Source organism: Anser brachyrhynchus (assembly GCF_964034855.1).
Source record: "Anser brachyrhynchus genome assembly, chromosome: 1".
Classification (NCBI taxonomy): domain Eukaryota; kingdom Metazoa; phylum Chordata; class Aves; order Anseriformes; family Anatidae; genus Anser; species Anser brachyrhynchus.
In genome coordinates this window covers 125,352,416-125,375,689 of record NC_137694.1, presented here as the reverse complement: position 1 = coordinate 125,375,689, position 23,274 = coordinate 125,352,416, and the positions used below count along the sequence as shown (strand labels likewise).

At 35.2% G+C, this 23,274-nt stretch overlaps 1 protein-coding gene and 1 long non-coding RNA gene across 4 annotated transcripts in view; one reads left to right on the top strand and one right to left on the bottom strand.

Annotated features, from left to right (window-relative positions):
- The window catches only part of IL1RAPL1 (interleukin 1 receptor accessory protein like 1), a 774,514-nt gene that overhangs the window by 384,445 nt on the left and 366,795 nt on the right, over window positions 1-23,274 (top strand). The window lies entirely within an intron of this gene.
- Window positions 9,333-22,638, bottom strand: LOC308187892. The gene is made up of 4 exons (XR_013944988.1): window positions 21,940-22,638; window positions 20,355-20,548; window positions 17,278-17,378; window positions 9,333-12,934 (listed from the first exon to the last, which is right to left on the bottom strand). It is a non-coding gene; the product is annotated as an uncharacterized lncRNA (long non-coding RNA).

The window sequence follows — 23,274 nt, the reverse complement described above, 5'->3', positions numbered from 1 at the left end:
CACATTTTTATAGTACAAATAATTTAACAAAAAATAGAGCTAATATAGATTTGAAATTTAAAGGTCAGTAGTTGTGCTCTGAACCTTGGTAGATGTGGACAGAGCAGTTTGATTTTGGAGCTCACGCAAACTTGAGGGACTGTACAATTAACATTTTGTGCAACTTCTTGGAAATTCTCTTCATTCTTTAAAGATCTTGTGATGGTAAAAATAAAACTAGTCTTCCTAACAAAGAATTTCACACAGCCCCAGGAAGGTACCACAAAAGGAAAAGTGTACACCAAATGCTCATTCTGGATCCCAAGATGAGAGGGCATCAGAAGGTCCAATTCTCTCTCATTGGATTAAATTGGACAATTAGATTTTTTTTTCCAAACTGCTTTCTAATTTTATTAAAGTAAATTATATGTTTTATATTTCTGATACAGGCAGCCACTGTTACAGTAGGAAACATATTCTTTAAGCCATTGATGAAGTTTTTCTGAAGTCCTCTTAAAAAACAAACAAACAAACACACAAAACCAAAAAACTTAATTGCCTTCTATCTCTCTAAGACATATGGAAGGTGGACTGCATTTAGGAGGAGGAAGGAAGTAGAAGTGTCTGAGTAACTTTAATGAAAGTTAGCCTCTTCCCACAATTATTTTTCAACTGTCTTTGAAATCTGGAAAGGTCTCTGTTGACTGTAATCTGGCAAATGTTGTCCCAAGAAAGAAGACCCTGGTAGTTAAAGGCCTGTCAGTCTCATTTCAGTGACTGGTAGATTTATGGAGAAGATTATTTTCGGAGTTATTAAAAAATGCTTGAAAGATAATGCAGTCATTGGTCACAGCCAACAAGGGTTCACAACGGGAAAGTCCTGTTTAATGAACTTAATTTCCTTTTATGACAAGGTCAGCCATCTAGTTGACCAAGAGAAGCCAGTAGCTGTAATCTTTTTGGATTTCAGCAAAGCTTTCAACACTTTCTCTCACAGACAAAATGCCCATCATAGAGCTTGACAAGTACATAATGTGATGGGTGAACAATTGGCTGATGGGTTGGAATCAAAGGGCTATAGTAAGGGGATTACATCAGGCTGGTGGCCAGTCACTAGTGTTGTTCCCCAGAGCCCCATATTAGGGCCAGTTCTCTTTAATATTTTGATAAGTGGATGCATGAGTCAAATGCACACTAAGGTTGTGGATGATGCTAAATTAGGAGAAGCTGTTGACTCCCTTAAGGGTAGAGAGAAGAGGCCTTGTAGAGAGATGTTGACAGACTAGAATGCTGGGCAATCACCAACTGTATAAAATTTAACAAGAGCAAGTGACAAATTCTGTACCTGGGGTGGAGCTACCCTGGATGTCTGTACTGACTGGGGGACCAGAGGCTGGAGAACAGGCCTGTGGAGAGGGATCTGGGGGTTTTGTTTGGCAGAAATTGAATAGGAGTCAACAGCATGCTCTAGCAGCCAAAAGGGCCAACTGCATATTGGGGTGCATCAGGCACATCATTGCTAGCTGGTCAAGGGAAGGGATTGTTCCACTCTGCTAGGCACTGGTGTAACCTCACCTACAGTCCTGTGTACAGTTTTGGGTGCCACAAGATAAGAAGGACATAAAACTATTCAAGGGTATTCGAAGGAGGGCAACAAAAATGGTGAAAAGTCAAGAGGGAAAGATGTATGAGAAGTGGTTGAGTTCACTTGGATTGGTCAGCCTAGAGACGTGGAGACTGATGAGATCTCATGGCAACCTAGAGCTTCCTCATGAGGGGGAGAGGAGGGACAGGTGCTGATCTCTTCTCTCTGGTGGCCAGCAGTAGGAGTGTCATGAAACTGTGTCAGAGGAGGTTCAGGTTGGATGTTAGGAAAAGGTTCTTCACTGTGGGGGTAATTGTGCATTGGAACAGGCTCCACAGGGAAGTGGATATTCAGAATCACAGAATCATCTAGGTTAGAAGAGACTTCTGAGATCACCTAGTCCAACTTCTGACCTAACACTAAACCATTTCACTGGTCCTCCACTAAACCATATCACTAAGCTCTACATCTAAACGTTTTTTAAAGACCTCCAGGGATGGTGACTCAACCACTTCCCTGGGCAGCCTATTCCAATGCCTAACAACCCTTTCAGTAAAGAATTCTGTGATTCTACATTCCAATGTTTCAATGAGAATTCTCTGAAGTTATCTGAAGCATGCTGTACACACATGAATCTTCCATTGTTTAGTTTGAAAATCTTCTCTCTGCTTTTTCCTATGTTTAAATTCCTAAATTTTCAAGAAATATTTTTGTAAGATCTGACTAATTGAACTTATAAAATCACAGAATCATAGAATCATAGAATATCCCAAGTTGGAAGGGACCCGCAAGGATCATCAAGTCCAACTCACATGTCCCCAAAGGACCACCCAAAAAGTCAGACCACGTGTTAGAGAACATTATCCAAACACTTCTTGAACTCCGGCAGGATTGGTGCTTTGATCACTTCCCTGAGGAGTCTCTTCCAGTGTGCAATTATTTAGGTACAGTAAAATTTGCTGTCAGAAGTATTCTAACAAACAGAAAATAACAAGTTTTCCTGATTGTTGTGTTCTTTCCTAGTGCTTGAAATAATTACAGAGTTATTTGTCAGTTTACATCTGACTTCAGTGGTCTGAGGAAAAATTAAATTTTTAGCAACTTCCTTATCTTAAAATACCAAAAGTCACTACATGTAATTTAAGTACAAAAAATATCCATAAGCTATTATGCCTTGTTCATTGGTGATACTATGACTAATAACAGCTATTTAAAAATAAATAAATAAAAAATAAAAAAAATCAGATTAACTACTGAAGTTAGATTATTTGTCTTTGAAAAGGCAAAAAAAAAAAAAGTTGCTTGTCAATCATTTGGTTAAAGAACAAAAAAGCATGAACAAGATCCTACTTTTCTCCTTGACTAGAAAGAAACATTCAAAGCTGTTTAAGAATATTAGAGACAAACCAATAGCTGGGTATAATGATGTGGAACATAATTATGGTGTCTCAACACTGCTACATTGGCACCAGGCTTTCTGCTTTATTTCAGTCAAGAAAAGCAGTTTCAGATATTTATGGTGCCATCATGTGGAGACTTCTAAGCACTGAAGTCTTTTTCTTGAGTAGAAGAAGAAAAGGAAAGTTGACCCCCAAGCTAGTGTTTATAAACTTGAGCTATAAAAAGATGCTCTAACTTAAGAAATTATGTCTTGTATCTTAGTTGACAGTATTCTGTCAACTATAATATAATAAATAATATAAATAATATAATATATAATATAAATATCAATAATATATAAAAATAAAATAAAAATAAATATAAATAAAAAATATAAAATAAATAAAATAAAATAAAATAAAATAAAATAAAATAAAATAATAAAATAAAATAAAATAAAATAAAATAAAATAAAATAAAATAAAATAAAATAAAATAAAATAAAATAAAATAAAATAAAATAAAATAAATAAAATAGGTCTGTCTTTGAGATGTTTTTTTTCTCAAATGGATAAGAATGTAATTCTGGTTTTGCCTAACTACCTGTTTTGCCTAACTACCTGTTAGAACTAACTACCCGTTAGTTCTACCTAGCTGAAGAAAAATAATTTTGAAAACCTAATATTCAGTCCGTGATATAGCTAAATAAATAAAAATGAATAAGAAAGACATAAAACTAATAATAATAATACATAGATAATAGATAATAATAAAAGGAGGCTACAAAGATGGTGAAGGATCTAGAGGACAAGACATAGGAGGAGTGGCTGAGTTCATTTGGATTGATCAGCCTAGAGAAAGGGAGACTTAGAGGAGACCTCATGGCAGCGTACAGCTTCCTCATGTGGGGGAGTAGAGGGGCAGGCGCTGATCTCTGCTCTCTGGTGACCAGTGATAGGACCCGAGGGAGCAGCATGAAGTTGTGTCAAAGGAGGTTCAGGTTGCATGTTCAGAAGAGGTCCTTCACTGAGAGGGTGGTTGCACACTGGAACTAGATCCCCAGGAATGTGGTCATGTCACAGAGCCTGCCAGAGTTCAAGAAGCATTTGGACAACACTCTCAGATATGTAGCTTGATTTTGGGGTGGTCCTGTGTGGAACCAGGAGCTGGAATTGATAATCCTTGTAGGTCCCTTCCAACTCGGAATATTATATGATTCTGTGAGTTTATAAATATAAATATGAATAATGTACATATATTCTTAAAAACTCTTAGTACTGGCCAAAGCAGTCTTGGGTTAAGTGTACACAGCTGCATACAGACTGGAAGGTTTTCTGCAAGTATGTTGAAAACACCAGGCCAAGTCTGCCAGTTTCTAGGCTCATTTGGGTGGAGGGAGGCAGTTGTGTTCATTTTTATATGATCTTAAAAATCAGAAGAAAATTTGTCAAATTATAATTAATTAATAATAACCAATTCTTAGTAATCAATCAGTAATTTATTATCAGTATTTTATTTATGAACTAATAAAATATTTATTTATTTACATGTGATGGCCATGAATGAGAGCCTATTTATGCTCTTTTATTTAGCTGTATAGGACAAGTTGTTCTCTAACATTTTTTTTATGAGCATCCCATTGGCTACTTCTGTGCACACAGAATGGCACAGCATTTCTTAGTCATTATGTTCCCTAGAGAAAAGGAAAAAATAAGCCCCCTAAATCTGCAGTAGATATTTTCTCTTATATGGTGAAAGTGTATTATTGTCTTAACACTCTTTACAGAATTTAATACTTTATCCACTGCTATTTGCAATGAAGAAACCTTTCGGATACTACAGCTGATGTCTCAACAGCTAGTTAGCTGTTTTTTAGACCCATGTATGAGAAGATTTGTCTTTGAAGAAAATAAGGTGTGCTTCCATTTGCAGACTGGACTTGAAACAAAGAAATCTATTTTCAAATGTGCCCAGAGGAAGTTTATGCAAATAATATTTATTCATACTTATTTATCTATTTATTCTTCCTTATAAAACATTTACACTACTGTTTAAAAGTAATTTCTAATACTGGTTATTCTAGCTCCCAGTTCTTGTGGAATAGAAAGCCTCATTCTAAACACTAAAAATGTTCTTTGCTCTGATTGATTTTAAAAGGTCAAATCACAGAATCACAGAATGGCCAAGGTAGGAAGAGACCTTTGAAGATCATCTATCCAACCCCTCTGCCAAGCAGGATCACCTATAGATAAATGTTTAGTTTATGGTTATAGTATGGAAAATTCATTCATTTAGATACAGCCTGTGTGTGAGATTTTTGTGGTTTTAAACAGAAAAGCAGAATATGAAGATTTACAAAGGAAGCTGACAGGTGAGAATTTTGTCTCTATGATTTTGTTATGGATTTTTGATGAAGTGATAGATAGGTCTAGAGTGGACTATACAGGTATTCCTATATGTGAATATATTTAATTGTAAATATATGTTTTGCATCACCAATCTCTTTTTCTCCTGTATGTTAATTTGAAAGTCATAGCCAGGATGCTGAGAAAAGATATGGAAGCATGTTAAGTCGTATTAGAAGTTTTTAGTGCCTTTAGAAAGGAATCTAGGGAATGGAAGAATTGTGTACAGGCAAAAATAAGGGTAGTAGATAAATTGCAAAGTAAACTAGATAAGAAAGAACAAATGATCAGGAAAAGAAAGCAAAATACATGAGTTGAATAAAGCCATCAAACTTATTTATTTGGAAACGATCATTTACAAGTAGGTAACAAAGTATATCTAGGCTACATCTTAAAATCTTAAATCTGACATCTTTCTCTACCTACTAAATATTATTCTTATATAAAAAGAAATAATCATTGAATCCTGTAGGTCCTATAAAAGTTAAATAGAAAAAATATTGTAACATTACCTCTTAGCTTTGGGTAACAAGCAAAACTGGGAATCTCGGGAATTGTAGTACATCACTGTATTGTAGTACAGATATTTACTGAGCTGTGTGAGTTCATGGTTTGCAGGGTTAGCACTCTGGCAAAAATACAGGATTTGTAATGGGAGGCTTTGTACTTAGCTGAAGTGGAGACAGCACTATAGGCATTATGTTTTCTGGAAGTCTGAGACTTAAGAAGGGAAGGCAGTTTAGTTTTGACCTTATTTTTTGTGCTGATAAGATGAATTTGAGGCTGAAAAATGCTTTGCCTTTCGAATGAGATTTGAGTACTCAGATTTGCATCAGCAATCCAGTTACAAGTGCACTGATGAGGCACCTCCAAACCTTTTTGAAAATAACCAATCAAATTTCACTTCAAGTCAATGCGTCTTTCAAACTGTAGAAGAAAGATTTAGTGGGGGTATTTTTTGTTATCTTGAAGATGAGAGAGTTCTTGGAGAAATATGAGGGGTGAGTGTGGGGAGATTAACTTTTTATTTTTTTTCTTGGAAATTAAGATCAATTTCCTAGAAGATTACTTACATTGAAGTATTTTTATTTTATCAGTGTTTTTCTGTAATCTTGTGAGCAACAGCTGGTGATAAAGTTCATGATCTAAATGCGTTAAAACCCAACTGCTTTACTGGATGTGAATAGACAATTCGGATCAGAATTAGGAAATGAAGACGCAAGAGGTGCTTAAAATGTACTGCTACACTTTGATATTTATATTGTGTTACTGTCATACCCCAGTTATGAGTAACTGCAGCATGGTACATGTACACAAAGAGATGGTTGTGGCCACATCTTTGAAAGTTCAAAATAGGAGAGCAATGCATTAATTATAAAATACGATAGGACTACAGCCAAGAAGAACCCAGACAGTCTGCTTGTTATGGCAGTTTACAGTGAAGGTAAGCTAATGGTTCTACAGTTGTGAACAATGTTTGCAGACTTCACGGATGGAAAGAAAGGAAAGGAAAGGAAAGGAAAGGAAAGGAAAGGAAAGGAAAGGAAAGGAAAGGAAAGGAAAGGAAAGGAAAGGAAAGGAAAGGAAAGGAAAGGAAAGGAAAGGAAAGGAAAGGAAAGGAAAGGAAAGGAAAGGAAAGGAAAGGAAAGGAAAGGAAAGGAAAGGAAAGGAAAGAAAGGAAAGGAAAGGAAAGGAAAGGAAAGGAAAGGAAAGGAAAGGAAAGGAAAGGAAAGGAAAGGAAAGGAAAGGAAAGGAAAGGAAAAGGAAAGGAAAGGAAAGGAAAGGAAAGGAAAGGAAAGGAAAGGAAAGGAAGAAGGAAAAGGAAAGGAAAGGAAAGGAAGAAAGGAAAGGAAAGGAAAGGAAAGGAAAGGAAAGGAAAAGGAAAGGAAAGGAAAGGAAAGGAAAGGAAAGGAAAGGAAAGGAAAGGAAAGGAACTTAACATATATATTATATATATATATACACATATTTATAATTTGATTGAGAATTACAACAGAACAGACTGCCAGGAGCTGACAGGAAGGTATATCACAGCAGTATTTGGTGAAAGAAAGTATAGAATTGCTGCTGAAGGAAGAAGTACTATTTGGGGCTGAAAGTATGAAGAGGTCAGAGATTACAGAAATATATACTGTGAGAAGCAGAATTTTTTACAACACTGATGCTCTTTTTAATGGAATTTTTAATAGAAGCAAAATCTACTTGTGAAGTAAAGCGATGCTGAACCTGTATGTTCCTTTCTTGTGATAACCTGATTTTTCTAAGTGGTTCAGAATTATCCTCATATCTTATTGTGGTGGTTTTACTCGGGTGGGCAGCTGAACTTCACCACAACTGCTCTCTCACTTTCCCTTCTTAGAAGAAGAGGGGAACAAGAAAAGTGTGCTGGAAAGTAAAAACAAACAAACAAACAAACAAGCAGCAACAACAACAATAACAACAACAACAAAAAAACACGTATGGGTTGAGATAAGGATAATTTAATTAAAGAAAAAAGGAAGAGGGAAGGAAAAAATAGCAAGCAAAGACCATGTGGAAGCACAGAGTGAGAAAAGAGAAATTACTTTCTACTTCCCATCAACAAGAAATGTTCGGCCATGTCCCAGGAAGCAAGGCCCCATCCCCTTCCCATTTCACACCTTTGATTGCTGAGTGACACCATATGGTATGGAATATTCCTTTGGTTGGTTTAGGTCAGCTGCCCTGGTGATGTCCCCTCGCCATCTCTTGTTTCCCCAGCCTGCCGGCTCTGGGGGGGTTGGAGGGAGTCCTGATGCTGTGTCAGTATTGTGAAGCAATAGATAAAACACTGGTGTGATACCAGTACTGTTCTAGCTACATGTGCAGAGCACAGTACTGTATGGGCTGCTGCAGGGAAATTTATCTCCATCCCAGCCAGACCTAGCACATTTATGTGGGAATAAACTAGTATAATGTTAACACTTTTCCATTCATAATTTCTTCCACCTGAGGACTCAACAAACAGTTGTTAAAACAGTAATTAAAAGCTCTGTTATAATCAGATCTCTTCACGTGTCATTTCACTCACAACTGGCACATAGCGCAGAAGGACATAGCCCTCTATTATTGTGATAGAACAAGAAAATAGCTGTATCAGAACTGAAGCACCAGAAATGCTAACAAATACAGTTAGAGTCTGATCAGGGCATAAAAGCTAACAAGAGAAGCAAAAGCTCAACAAATAGTGATTTTATTGTGATTCTATCATGAGTTACTACATTAGTGTAAGAAACCAAACAGGTTTGCAAAGAGAACTTAATGGAGACCTTTGTAATAAAAACTTGTGAAGGCTGATATCTGAATGGAATAATCCATACCATTTTTAGGCTGTTTTTCCTTCCAAAAGGGATAAGAGATGCTTTTAAAAATAAATATATTTTCAAGCAGTTGCATCTACTCAGAAAATTTCAAATATCAGTTCTTATGTCTGAGGAATCATTGCCTTTTGCATTTGCATTATGTCAAATGATCACAGTAATAGGTAATAACTGATGCAGGTTTTTCCCCATTCTGTGAGGCAAATGCAGAGAGAAGCTGAAATAGTAATGAGTGTGGGTATCTTGATTTATTGTTATTACTGCTCTTATGGGCTTACATGGCACAGTTTGAGTGGATGAATGCATGTTTTTTAGAACACAGATTTCTGAAAGCTTTGCATTCAGAAATAGATCATCTCTGTGAGTAAGAAGGGAGTAATAAGGAGTCTCTTATCCAACTTTAAAATAAAGTTGGAAACTAGTTCTAGGTCAAATTTACCAGCCCTACTGAGTTTGTTGAAGCCTGTAGACTGATTTTGTACATTACAGGAAATTAAGGAGTAAGATAATAAAACATATTTTGCTTCAAAAAATCCATGTTACACAACTTTTCTTTCAGTATTATTCTTTATAGCTGGGCTTTCTTTTCACAGAAACACCATTTTATATTCATTCCATCCTTACTAGAGTAATAGTTTTCATCTATTTACACTAAATAAACAAACAAACAAATAAACAAATAAATTCAGGTCTTATGGAAGGGGATTTAATAGGAAAGCTTTATTCCTGATAATTTGTTACTTGTGTTCTCATCAATAAACAGCATTTCATTTCTGTTTTCGGGTCTTCTTTTTTTTTTTTTTTTTTTTTTTAAAGCCTCAGGAGGCTGTTATCAAGTTACAGGTGTCTTCCCATATTATTTGAAATAATAAAAAAATAGTGAGTCAAAAGTAAATAGAATTTTTTAAGTGATCTTGTAACACTGTTCAAAGATGAAAGAAGTATGATAAGTCATGACCATAGTATTACTGCAATGTCTGATAAAGCCCAGAATCTGGCCATGGTCAGCACAGTGCACTTGCTCATAAAGGCACTGTTGCAGGTCACAGGCTTAGATAGCTTTCAAATCACATGGAACAAAATAAAACAAAGCTATGAGAAAAGGATTGTCAACATTTAAAAAAAAAAAATAAAATTTAAAAAAAAAATGATGAGGGGCAGAATTTGTTAGAGAATGCAGTGTAAACTTGTAGTAGTTGGACTCTACTAAACATCGCCCTTAAGATAATAAGGCCAAAAATACCTTTGATATTCATTTTGCTTACCACCTAACTTCCAATGTTAACATTTTTGTCTCTAACTGAATTTTGAGGTGCTTGATGTTGCACGATTATTTATATAGTCTAACAGCAAGGGATTAATGGAGAATTTTCCTTATACAGAAGTAGTTTTGTAATCACAGAATTCATTCCACAAATACATTCTCCAATAGTCTTGAAAGGTTTTGTTTCACCTTTGATTTTCTTTTTTTTCTTTTTTTCTTTTTTTATATGCAAGTAACTTTATGTAATCAAAATCAGCAAACTAGTGTACCTACCATTAACTGATCTCTTGGCTTTGTGTTTACCTCCTGCTGTGAATGTTATTATAAAGCTTTCAGTTACTTTCTTCCATGAAGAAACCTTTTCTGATTCAGCAGGATCAAGAGATCCTCTGCTTTTCTTCAGGCTTAGGACTGAGGGATACCTGACCTAGATCTTGCAATACTGTGAATTGGCTTGGGAAAAAATCAACATTTGCAAGGGAAAAAGCAAAATAGATTGGTGATAGAAACCTTTGTAACAGATGCAGACAGATTGGTATTACCAGAATAAAAAAGGGGCAGATATATTATTTATTATAACACAGATGAGAGGTTCAAAGGTACATGAAAATCATTATTTTTCTAGCTGTGGTGGTTTAACCCTGGTTGGCAGCTCAACACCACACAGATGTTTGCTCATTCCCCCACAGAGGAATGGGAAAGAGAATGAGAACTGTAGCACTGAGAAAACTTGGGAGTCGAGATAAAGACATTTAATAGATAAAGCAAAAGTTGCACGCACAAGCAAAGCAAAACAAGGAATTCATTCACTTTTTCCCATCAGCAGGCAGGTGCTCAGCCACTTCCATGAAAGCAGGGCTTACCATGAGTAACAGTTTCTTGGGAAGACAAATGTCATCACTATGAATGCATTCCCCTCTCCCTTCCTCCTTCTTTTCCCCAGCTTTTATTGTTCATCATGACATCATACAGTACAGGATACCCCTCTGGCCAGTTTGGGTCAGTTGTCCTGGCTGTGTTCACTCCCAGATTCTTGTGCACCCTAGCCTCCTCGCTGACAGGGCAACACAAGGACCAGAAGAGTCCTTGACTTTGTGAAAGGACTGCTTAAAAACAATTAAAACATTATTGTGTTATCAACACCGTTTTCATCACAAAACTAAAACATAGCATATGAGATACAGTGAAGAAAATACCAGCCAAAAACCAGGACACCAGCCATGTTTGAAGCCCATCTGTGGGCTTCATATATGACAATTCAAGCAATACAGCTGGACCTTCACTGCCTAATAATTCAGCCTCAACACTGAATGGTGTAATTTAAGTGAAAAGGGGAAGAAAACAAAACAAAACAAAATGTAAAGGTGTTAAGACTACTCTTATATGTACATGCATATAAAAAGGACTGTCCTATTTAAAATGATTTGTGGCTTTCCCATGTGTGTAGAAAATGGAATGTAAATTAAATTTTTATCCATTATTACAATGTTTTGTTTTGCTTTATTTTGTTTCCTCTTTAATTTGTATGGCTGTGAAGATGCATAATTACATTTTCTTAAAAATGAATGTTCACATAAGAACTTTCATAGCCACAAATTTTTCTATTAAATAAATACCCATGCACAAGTGGTAAGTTCTGTTACACAGACTATCCTTTAATTTATATTTTCAAGGAGTCACATTTCAATGAGAGAAAGCTTTGTCAGCTGATCATACTTTTTAATGCAACTTACAATTCACTCCTGCAGTCATTCATTTTATTCCAGATTGTATGTTATAATATTATATCAATATTGTAATTGAAAATTATAGTTAAAACAATTATCACCTGAAATGATGCATACAGAACATGTACTTGTTTCTGTACAGATTGCTGCATACTTTCTTAAAGGATAATGAAAACATTATTTTGACTTTGCTTGAAGCTGTATATTGGCAAAAGCTGTAAGACCTATTTCAGTCCATTTGAAAAAATTCTTTGAGCTATCTTATTCCCTAACAGGATGTCTAAGGTCTCTTATCCTCATTTCTGTCTTCTGCTTCACTGTTGAAAACATAAAGTTTATGTTTCTCTTCATTCTTCAGGAATTTATTTATGTCTGGAGGCTGACAAGTTAAGCAAGCCAGCCAAGGTTAATGTCAGATCAATAGGTACAGCTAAGGGAACTATGAAGCTTTCCTAATGTGTCCTCAGCCCAAATGAGCATTTCTGATATTGAACATTGCAGTGGTTTTATTCAGATGGGCAAGCTCCACCACAACTGCTCTCTCACTCCCCTTCCTCAAAGGGGAAGAGGGGAAGGGGGAGAAAATACGACACAAAGGGCTGAAGGTTTGAGATAAGGATGATTTAATTAAAGGGAAAAGGAAGAGGGAAAAAAGAAAAGAAAAAAAAAAAAAAAGGCTGCGTGGGAGCACAGAGAGAGAAAAGCAGTTACTCTGTACTTCCCATCAACAAGTGATGTTTGGCCACGTCCTGGGAAGCAGGGCCTCAATACTCGTAGCAGTTGCTCGAGAGGACAGATGCTTCCACAACGAGAGCCCCTCCCTTTCCTTCCCCTTTCCCACCTTTTATTACCGAGTGTGACATCATATGGCATAGAATATCCGTTTGGTTGGTTTAGGTCAGCTGCCCTGGTGATGTCCCCTCACCATCTCTTTCCCACCCCTAGCCTGCTGGCTCTTGGGGGCTGGAGGGAGTCCTGATGCGGTGCCAGTATTATACAGCAATAGACACAACACTGGAGTGATACCAGTGCTGTTCTAGCCACACGTGCAGAGCACAGTACTGTATGGGCTGCTGCAGGGAAGCTTGACTCCATCCCAACCAGGCCCAGCACAAACATGCATCAGGGTCATTTGATGATATCATTACAGTAATTGTTAATCCTAGTCACTGAGAGTCAAGAATGGATAAATCATACCTGGTAAGGGTTCAGTGATCTCTCTTCTCAGATTGAATTTATTCTTTCTTCATTTTCAACTTCACCAGAAAAAAAAAAAAAAAAAAAAAAAGTGATCAATAATCAATTTCTGTCTAAAGTCGAACTTTATTATTATTGGAAGTAATAAATGAGTAGCATTGGCTCCAGACTTGATTGGTCTAGTTGTAACTGTTTTGTATCTCCTTAGAATCAGTGCAATGCACATCATGGCAGCATGCTATATCAGTTATCTTTTCCGACATATTAAAAGCAAAGAAAGATTCAAGCAATTAGTGCTGAGAACAGATCTAGAAAACAACAAACAGACCATCACAATTGCTTGTAAACTCAGCCTTTTACAGCTGTCTGAGAAACGCATTTCCCAGCAAGAGTATCTTATGAAGATTTGCATCCTGTATTGATATTAGTATAAAGGAAGTTAGTGAGAAGCTTTATGCATAATTTAAATGACTTTTGCAGAGAAAATGTAATCAAACTGCTGTATTGAGAGAGAAATATATATACATAGTAGCAAGGAAATATCTACAAAGCTACTTACCTGAAATATCTTTTCCCAGTGGTCTAATTAACTTCATAGTGTGGCACTAAGACTTGATTTTCTTCCCCATCAGAAAACAAAATTTTATACTCTGAATTATGCACTGACCTTGTCTATATCATAAACTCCAAAATAGGGTGACATTTCTGTCATGCATTTCATATAAAACATTTCAAAAGAAGAAATTAATACTATTAAATAAATAGAGGCTATATATACAAAATAGAGGCTTTTAGATAATTTATATTGCATGTTTGGTGATTTTGAAAAAGTGACTAATAATATGTTACATTTCTTGAATGTATATATTTTGAGGGAAAATTCTTCACTGTGAAATGGCTATAAAATCTAAATGTAAAACTAATTTGTTTAATAGATATCTATTTTTACAAAGCAGAGCATCCTCTGCAATTACTTCTCTCAAAATAAAATAAAATAAAATAATAAAAAAGCCTGCCATCTCTATGGAACATTATATGATTTCCAGCAGAGCCATTTGTTTTTTGGCAGTGTGTGTGACTGAGTGCATAAACAACAACAAAAATTAATATTTCAGAGCTGAGTTTTTCGCTGTATGCAAAATTGGTATTCGAATATTTGAAGACGGATTGAGATACTGGAAAGTTTCACAAGAGGCTCATCAGAGAGCTAACTTGCATCACTGTTGGCAATAGCTACAGCAAAAATTGGTTTGGTGTCCTTCAGGGTACTGGTCAAGTCAAGTACATCCTTATTTGACTTGAAGTCAGGTTGTTTAAAACTAGGCTTCGTAGCTTCCTTGGGATAATGCAAAGCTTAGGCAGGACTAAGAGCAAGGAGCTAAAGTTAAAACCCCTTGGAATCAGTGGCATGACAGGATTTCCAACTCATTTGTACACAAATAACTTTCTGTCAGAGAAAGGGATGGTCCAACTACTTCTACGGGTCAAAAATTAGTTACAAATTAAAAAAAAAAAAAAATCAAATTAAATGCTTTAAGCTTGTATATTTTTCCCTTAGAAGCTCTTGAGTCAGAACCATTTGTCTAGGGGATGACAATTATAAGATCACCATGAGAAAACCAAATCATCTTAATCTTTGACTCTTCATGCAAAACAAAGCTCTGTCTGACAATAGTCAGGTGCTTACCAGTTAGCTTCTGAAGTCTTTTTTTTTTTTTTTTTTTTGATGGCTTTGCCTTAGAGTGAAACCAAATCTTGACTGTTAAGTAACTGGAGTTCTTATACAATGTACATGAAATTCACAACCTGAAATTATTCTTTTGAGTAAAGACCACTGTCTTTCTCTTAAAAATGCTGCATACCTGTTATCTTGCAAATATTTAGATTAGGCTATTGCGCATTCTGCTAGTAATTTTGACCCTGACACACTGTAAGAATATCTAAGATAAATAAAATTAATTTTATGTCAAAATAAAAATGTAAAAGTCAGTGGTATTTTGTTTGTTTGTTTTATTGGTTGGTTGGTTTTTGTTTGGTTTGGGGCTTTAAAATTTGTATACAAGATATTGCAAAATTAGAATAAATTTGTTGCAGGCCATGCTAACAACCAAACAGTAAATTGCTATTATGAAAACTTTATTATGTATGCATGCATAGTGGCCAGAGAGAAACTTGCTGGGGTTCTGTGCAGACATGTAGCTACCTTAGAACACTCCTGATCCAAGAGAGGAATGGGTAATTGGGGAAGGCAAAATAAAATACACAAATCTTATTAATTTTATTAAAAGCTGCCTATTTTGACCCTCTTTTCCTTAACTTAAGGAATTTCATGAATTCTGTTTTACAGTAAAGAAGTTTTGGGAATATTCAGGGAATTAATATAGGACTTCTCAGGTCTGACATGATTTTCTGCTTTTCATAACCAACCTAGAACAAGGCTAGAGTAAAAACTGCAGTCAGGGCTGGCCAAGACCTGGTGCAAATTAAGGAGGTATTGTCAGGAGGTAATAACACGGCCTAGGCACAGCTGAAAGATTCAGCATGTGGCCTTAGAGAAACAAAGTCAATAATGAGGTTTAAACACTATGGTATACTCATGAAAAATGAATACATTTGTGGTATTAAGGTGATGTGTGTACATTAAGGCTCCTAGGAAAAATATTTAATGGGGAATTATTTTCAAATTTGCATCTGTAAATTGATTAATATGTACTTATCTTTTGAAGAGTTGCTACATCATTAAGAATCTAATTTTAATCACCAAAGGATGCAATGAGAGAATTTCAATCCTGCTTTAAGTGCACATCTCAGTATAGCACTAACTATAGTGGTGCTACTGCTACTTCTGTAATATAGCTGACAAAAGATGCCGGATGAATTGGATGAATAAAGCATTTGAAAGTCAGTAAGGTTTTTTGGTTTGTTTGTTTGTTTGTTTCCCCTCTTTTTTTGACCATGTTTGCTTAGACTTTATGAAAATCCTGTGGAATTTTCATGATTAAAACTACCATAAGAAAGTGAGTAACAGTGTAAATGTAATAGGAGGAAGAAAAATACTGAAAGAATGTAGTTGTCTGTAAAGCAGGTACTTATATAATCATAATCCAGGACATAAAACCAATCTAGGTATGTGAAAGAACATGGGAAAAAAAAAATAAAAAAAATAAAAAAGCTTATATACAAGTAGGTGAAAAGCCTATATGCAAGCAAGGAAAGCTTCTGTTTCCTATTTCACGATCTTCGCTATTTTATTATTATTTTAATTTCTGAATTTTAGACCTGTTTTTTGTTGTTTGCTTGGTTTTGTTTTGTTTTGTTTTTCTCTTTGTTTTTCTGGCACAATTTTTTTCTTGTGCCTTTTAAAACAAGGGAAAGAGGAGGCCTTTGAAATTACACAGAAAAAAAATAGAAAAACTCTGCTAGCTTTAGTGTTTGTTGTTGCCAGATTAGAAATATTCTTGATTCTCTTTAAGCTCTGACATACATATATATACTTGCACTTAGATTTATACTTGAACTTACACTTACAGTTATATAAACACAATAAATATATATGGCAGAAAATTTAATGATAAAAAATTCTGACATCCACCTGCAAATTTAATGTGTTTGAAATTTTAAAGTGTATTAGTTTTTTCAGAGAATTCCTTTTCTTCCTAATCATAACTGCAATAAATATGTGGGTAAATCTCTAGTCTAAACTTTCCTGAATATTTCATTACATTAAACTTAGAGGTGAAAGAAGAGCTCTATTATGAAAGTATAGGCAACTCATGCTGATATAACAGGTTTTATTGCCACAACAGAAAATGGTTCTAAGGTAGGGAGTAATTCCTCTGTGTGTTTTCTGACTAAAAAAGTATTGATATTTTTTAAGGCATTGAAATACTGCTGCATAATGCTGGCTCTTTGCTGCATAATGCTGGCTAAGTCATGCCAATTCTGGCAAGAGCTTCAAAGAATGGATTCCTCATCAACAGAAGAGAAGGCATCCTGAATTGATCTAAGAGTTTCAGCAACCCAAAAACACAGTAGAGGAAGACCACCTTATGCCCTACCAAATTTAAATTGCGGAGACGTTTCGTGAATATATTCTTCATGTTCCTATGCTTAACAGCATCAAATCTGCTTCCCAGCTTCTCACTTGCTTGAAATGGTAAAAAAGGAGGGTGGAAAACCAGGAAAGATAAAGAAGCTGAGAGAATCTGCTGGGTGATGGTTTTGTAGATATTTGACATCTGAATAACCCTGAGCAAATGGAAGGTCTTCGTAACTTTAGCTATTCAAAATATTTAAAATAAGCTTTTTTTTTTTTTTTGTAAATATTTTGAGAGCAAAGTTTTAATATCTAGAGAAGACCTGCCAAGACTATGTAAGTTAGTATAATGTAGCACTGACTGACCATCACTGAAGCATCCGTCTCTTCTTCCTCTTCCTCTTCCTAGTCAGGTTCACGTCCTACTGGCAGCCTCAAAAAGCTCTTAAAGAAGAGGTAAAAGCATGCTGCAAGTATTAATAAAGTATATAAATAACTCAGAAGAGAACACAATAAGGGAAAATACACATTCTATTGAATTAAAAAACATTTGGAGAGGAAAATAGAAATGAAGACTATGGATTTGTATATGTCTCCTGAACAATAACTACCATCATAGTAAATTTATAGTGGGAGTAGACTTTTTTCATATATGACTATCAACGTTGCATAGTGCGTGATTTGATATCTAAAATGCCTTTTTAGGAAGTGTTGGAAAGAAATGAAGATCAGAACTTTTTCAAGAAATAGATATTTCAGAAATTTGCTTCTTTGCATTTATAGATCAAGTCTTATGGCTTTTAAACATTAATTCATCTGTTTTTTATAAATACTGTCGTAATATGCTCTGACAATTTGGACAGTACTTGATCTGATGCCTGGGAGATGGAAAAATGGCATTATACACTGACTTGTTACACAGTAGTATCTTTTTCATCAATTTATCTTTACTTTTTTTCATCAATACAAGCACTGCATTATACTTATACTGAACATGTAAGAAATGATGAACTGATCTAGATATCAAAGTGAAGATTCAGTTCAAAATTGTATAGATCTTTAAAAGACTGGAAATTTTCCTAGTGCTCAAATCCCATTTCTGATTTTCACAATGGGAAGCAGGTAACTGCCTGTACCACTTTATTCACAGATATCTTTGGAGCTAAAGGGCTCATCCAACCTCCAGATTATACTGTCTTCACTGGAGAAATGGAATTTTATGGATTCTGAATTCACGTGACCTAATGACCCTTGTAAGATTGTAAGTCAGTGAGATACAATGAGGTAGCTTATATGTTGTATGTGATTTGTTGCTTTCATCAGTCTCCAGTTTCTCTTCTAATTTACTGAATCTCTATAATATTTTTTCTTATTTATGGATACTAGAATTAGTAGTTAACAACCCATTTCCCTAACTAATTGTTGTGATTTAACCTTGGCAGGCAGCTAAGTACCACATAGCCTTTTGCTCACTCTCCTCAGGTGGGATAGAGGAGAGAATTGTAAAGGTAAAAGTGAAAGAACTCATGGATTGAAATAAAGGAGTTTACTAGGTAAAGCAAAAGTCATGTGTGCAAGCAAAGCAAAACAAGGAATTCATTTGCTGTTTCCCATCAGCAGGCAGGTGCTCAGCCACTTCCACAAAAGCAAGGCTCATCACGCACAACAGTATCTTGGGAAGACAAACGTCATCACTATGAATATATTCCCCTCCCCATTCCTCCTTATTTCCACCAGATTTTTTTTGCTGACCATGATACCATATGGTATGGGATATCCCTTTGGCCACTTTGGGTCAGCTGTCCCGTCTGTGTCCCCTCCCAGATTTTTGTGCTCCCCCAGCGTCCTTGCTGGCAGGGCAGCATAAGAAGCAGAAAAATTCTGGGCTCTGTGCAAGCACTGCTCTGCAACAACTAAAACATTGGTCTGTTATCACCACTATTTTAATCAAAAATACAAAACACAGCATTGTGTGAGCCTCTATGAAGAAAATAACTCTATCTCAGCCAAAACTATGACGCTAGTCGTATTACATTGATCTATGTACAGGCTGTGAAGCATAAACTTTTCCTACAGCTGAAAGAGGCAAAACAATCAGGCTGTATTTCAAAAACTTATAGAGTTTATAGAAATCACACATTTGTTGTGTTGCAGTGTTGCAGTCTTTATGTCATTGAGACTATTGTTTTTATTTTATTTTATTTTTAATAAATTCAACTCTTTCATTAATTGTTTCCAAAAATAAAATAAAAAATCCATTATCTTTGCAAGCTTCATGACTGTATCATTATCCAAAAGGTTTAGTGAAGTGAAATAACAGATGTATTTAAAGCAGCATCTCTTGCCTTTGTTTGAATGCATCTATTCAGGTAACACTGTTTAGCAGTGATAGCTTGGCTGTGGTCCAGCAGTTTAATTAGCACTTGTTTACCTAATCTCTTATAGCAGATAATATTATTACTGAATTCAGGGATTCTGAAATCCCGTATCTGACTTAATAATGAAAATCACTACATTTTCACATTGTATTTGTCTTGGCAAGAACACCTGCTAGAACACATCTATTTTTCACAAGCTAGGAAACATGAAGTTCAGAGTTGCAATCCCTGAGTTGTTCACTCTTCAGAAAAAAACAGAACTGAGCAAGAATTAAAATTGAATGAAAACTGGAGTGGGAGTTGAAGAGAAGGACAAAGTGTACAACAGAGCAACATTTTCTAGACAGATGTTAATTTGTTTTTTACTGGGTGAAACAGATCTGCTCTTACATATCTGTGTGTGAATTTTGAAATGTTTTTGAGCAGAATATCTATGGAGCACTGAAAGTTGACTCCAGTGCCTGGGTTGGTTCAGTTGCCTGATTTCTTCACACAGGCTGGCTAACTTGACTCTTGCTTGGTAACTGCTGAGAAATGACTTTTAAAGAATCATACTCACAAAAGAGAATTGTTTAATTTTTTTTTTGTGTGTGAAAGGAGAGGAAACAAACAGTGTTCTCAGAAGCAATGCCACTTTTTCCAATCCTTTTCCACTTTTTTTTTTTTTTTTTTTTTTTTTGTCTGTCCCTATTCAATCATCCTCTGGGCAGCAGTGTAGGATGAGGAAGTATATGGTTAGTGATTATGCCTTGGCCACAAAATTTGAAAAAACAAAAAACTATGATATAGGATATATTTTCATCGGGAAACACTGTATTTCCCTGTCTTTTTAACAAAAAGAAAAGGTCAGCTTGCTCATGATATGGTCCTCAGAATCTCTCTAAAAGATGTTGAATTTTATCCTATAGGTGTGAATATGATGGAAATAAAATATGAAAATTTACTTCCACGGATTTCAAAATAACTCCATTAGAGAGGTGTTAATGGACAGCCAAACAGAGTACCAAGAACAAATACTAGACCTAATTAAAGAAAATGTACTTTTTGCACTCAGCTGAAACTTGCCTGTGTACAAAATTAGATACAAAAGAAAGGGAGAGATGCCCAGAAGAGATCCATGCCAAATTCCATGAACTGGGAGTGCAGCACGTGGGCATGATGGAGGTCAGGATCGTGGAAAAGTTCAGGCTCGAAACTCCAGATGCAACACTTTTCACATTTGTAAAATGGAACTTGTTTACATTTTCTTTTGCTGTGTTCTTAAACAAATAAAACAACACAAAATAAACAAAACAAAAAACAACACAGGGCTTAAGGAAACACATTAGAATAAGGGAAGGGGAAAAGAGAAATGGGCAATAGTTAAATGCAAAGAGCAAAATTTCTTGAGGGAGCTGCATGTGTGCAAATCACTTTTCCATCCATCTAGTAAGCTGGATGTATCAACATCTTGCAAATAAATTATATTTATAAAACACTTGAATTTTGCATTTAAATCTCAATACATTTCATTTTAAACAAATAACAATGCAGAATCTCACATGGGGTAAAATGAAAGCTGTGGATTTTCCACCAAGAAGAGAAAAACATGTTTATGTGTTCTGATATACAAGTGCTGATGCTCCTCTTAGAAACTGTAGTGGTTCTTATCTGTAGCTACGCAGCAAAACTTTCCTTTGCATTTTCCTACCCTTGTAGTGGGAACCATCAAAATTCATAGTCTAGCATCACTGGATAAATTGGCAATGAGCTTGGTTTTACTTATTCTGTTGTGCTGCAATTTGTCTTTGTTCATTACCTGCTTTGCAGGCAGATGATCTCTCCCTGCAGTCAAGGTACACAAGGTAGCAAGGGCAGGTGCTGCTGTTAGCATCCTGAGGTGAGGTCTCTTCTCCCAGGATTCAGTGCTCACAGGCTCCACATGCACACATGGACAATTTCATCACCACTTAATATGAAGTGCTTAATTTTCACTCTCCAGGTTGCACCTTTAATAGATTCTCTTTCTCCATTGAGTAGATAGGAAAACAAGTTTCTGTTAGGTACACAAACTAAATATCTAAAGTAGATAGTCTCAGTAGTCCTGGTAGCATTCATTTTCCATATGTTTTATAATATATGAACTGAGTTATTCTTAAGAGGAATTGGAAAATGAAGGAAATATACTGCTTACAACATGTTGTTTTCTCTCTCTAATGAGTATATCTCTTCATTCTTTCAAATTGCTGTATTGGATTCTACTGCTTTTGTGTGCGTATTTTTGCGATAGCTATAAAATATCAGTGAAATATCATAATGACTAAACTGAGAATGAAGATTGTATAATTGTTTGTTCTCTTGAAGTGATCTCAAAGTCTGCCAAGCAGCTTATCAAGGTTTAGTTGTGAATCTCAGGTTGTGAAACGGTTCAGTTTGGAATACAAGGGAAACATTAAGCAAAGGAAACATAATAACATTAAAAATTATTTTTTTATGGACTGTATGGTCTCCAGAATAAATTCATATTGTTTTAATTAAACTGCAGAAATTCTTAAAGGAAATAACAGTATATACTCTGATGCCACCATGTTTGAGGAAAACAAAATGATTTCTTTAAGCATTTATTAAAGTTAGTAAAGTTGTATTTTTCTCACGAAAAAGGTAGACTCACCTCATATAAACCAACTTGTAGCATTAGTAGCTAAAGCAATTATTTTCAGAGCTGCTGTTCTGTAATTTCTTCTTTAAAGTACACTTGTTCCAAGACTCTTAATGTATGTTCCTAAGATAAAACATGGTTTTGTTATTATAATTTTATGTTACAAATATGCTACTTGGTACTATTAGAAATACCCCACCAGTTAAAAGGGGAATGTTCCCTATTCTACCGTGATCAAGACACATGTTGACAAATCACATTATATTTTCCTCCTTCCATATTTCAGATAAGCATAAGAGATGACTGTAAGACAGTTATAGGGCTTTCCCAAACTGCTAGTCACAGCTAAGAGAAAGTAAATGAGGTACACTTGCACAGATATATGACATTTATATGTATAAGACATATATATATCTTATATATATGGCATGTACTTGAAAACAGATGTAAACTGACCACAGATAAATGTAAGGTAGAAATTATATTTAGACTATGAAATAGTCCAAATAATAGTTATTATTGGAAAATTTCCAAACCAAACTCTTTCAAAACCGAAATTTCTAAACCAAATAGTTAAGAACAGTTTCAAAACACTAAAGGAAGAAGATGCTGAAGAAAATTCCAGCAGGAGTTTCAGAACAAAGGTTTTAAGTGGCATTTAATAAGAATCTCTATTACCTCTGCTGCTTGAGCTGATAGACAACTAGAACCAGTAACCCAGAACACCCAGCCAAATCCTGCTATTAAGAACAATATGCTATTTTAATAAGAAAGAGAAAAAGGTTGGAGTTTTTATTCTTTTAAAGGCTTTATCCTGTAAACATAAAATGCAATAGTATTTTGCAGTAGTTTTATTTTCTGGTAGAAATTAACAGATTTTATTTTTGTTTGTGTATACTGCATTTTACTTTAATTTAGTATTCATGTAGATACTGCATATTTTGATATGAAATATAATTTTCATTAACATCCAGTATGTCTACATGTTCATTTTTGTGAAATGGTTCTTATGATGTCAGGAAGTATCAGCTAAAAGACAGAAATATGCATTTATATGCAGATTAAATTTTAAAAATATTTTTCTTTCTTTCTTTCCTTCTTTCCTTCTTTTCTTTCTTTCTTTCTTTCTTTCTTTCTTTCTTTCTTTCTTTCTTTCTTTCTTTCTTTCTTTCTTTCTTTCTTTCTTTCTTTCTTTCTTTCTTTCTTTTCTTTCTTTCTTTCTTTCTTTCTTTCTTTCTTTCTTTCTTTCTTTCTTTCTTTCTTTCTTTCTTTCTCTTTCTTTCTCTTTTCTCCCTCCCTCCTTCCCTCCCTCCCTCCCTTCCTTCCTTCCTTCCCTCCTTCCTTCCT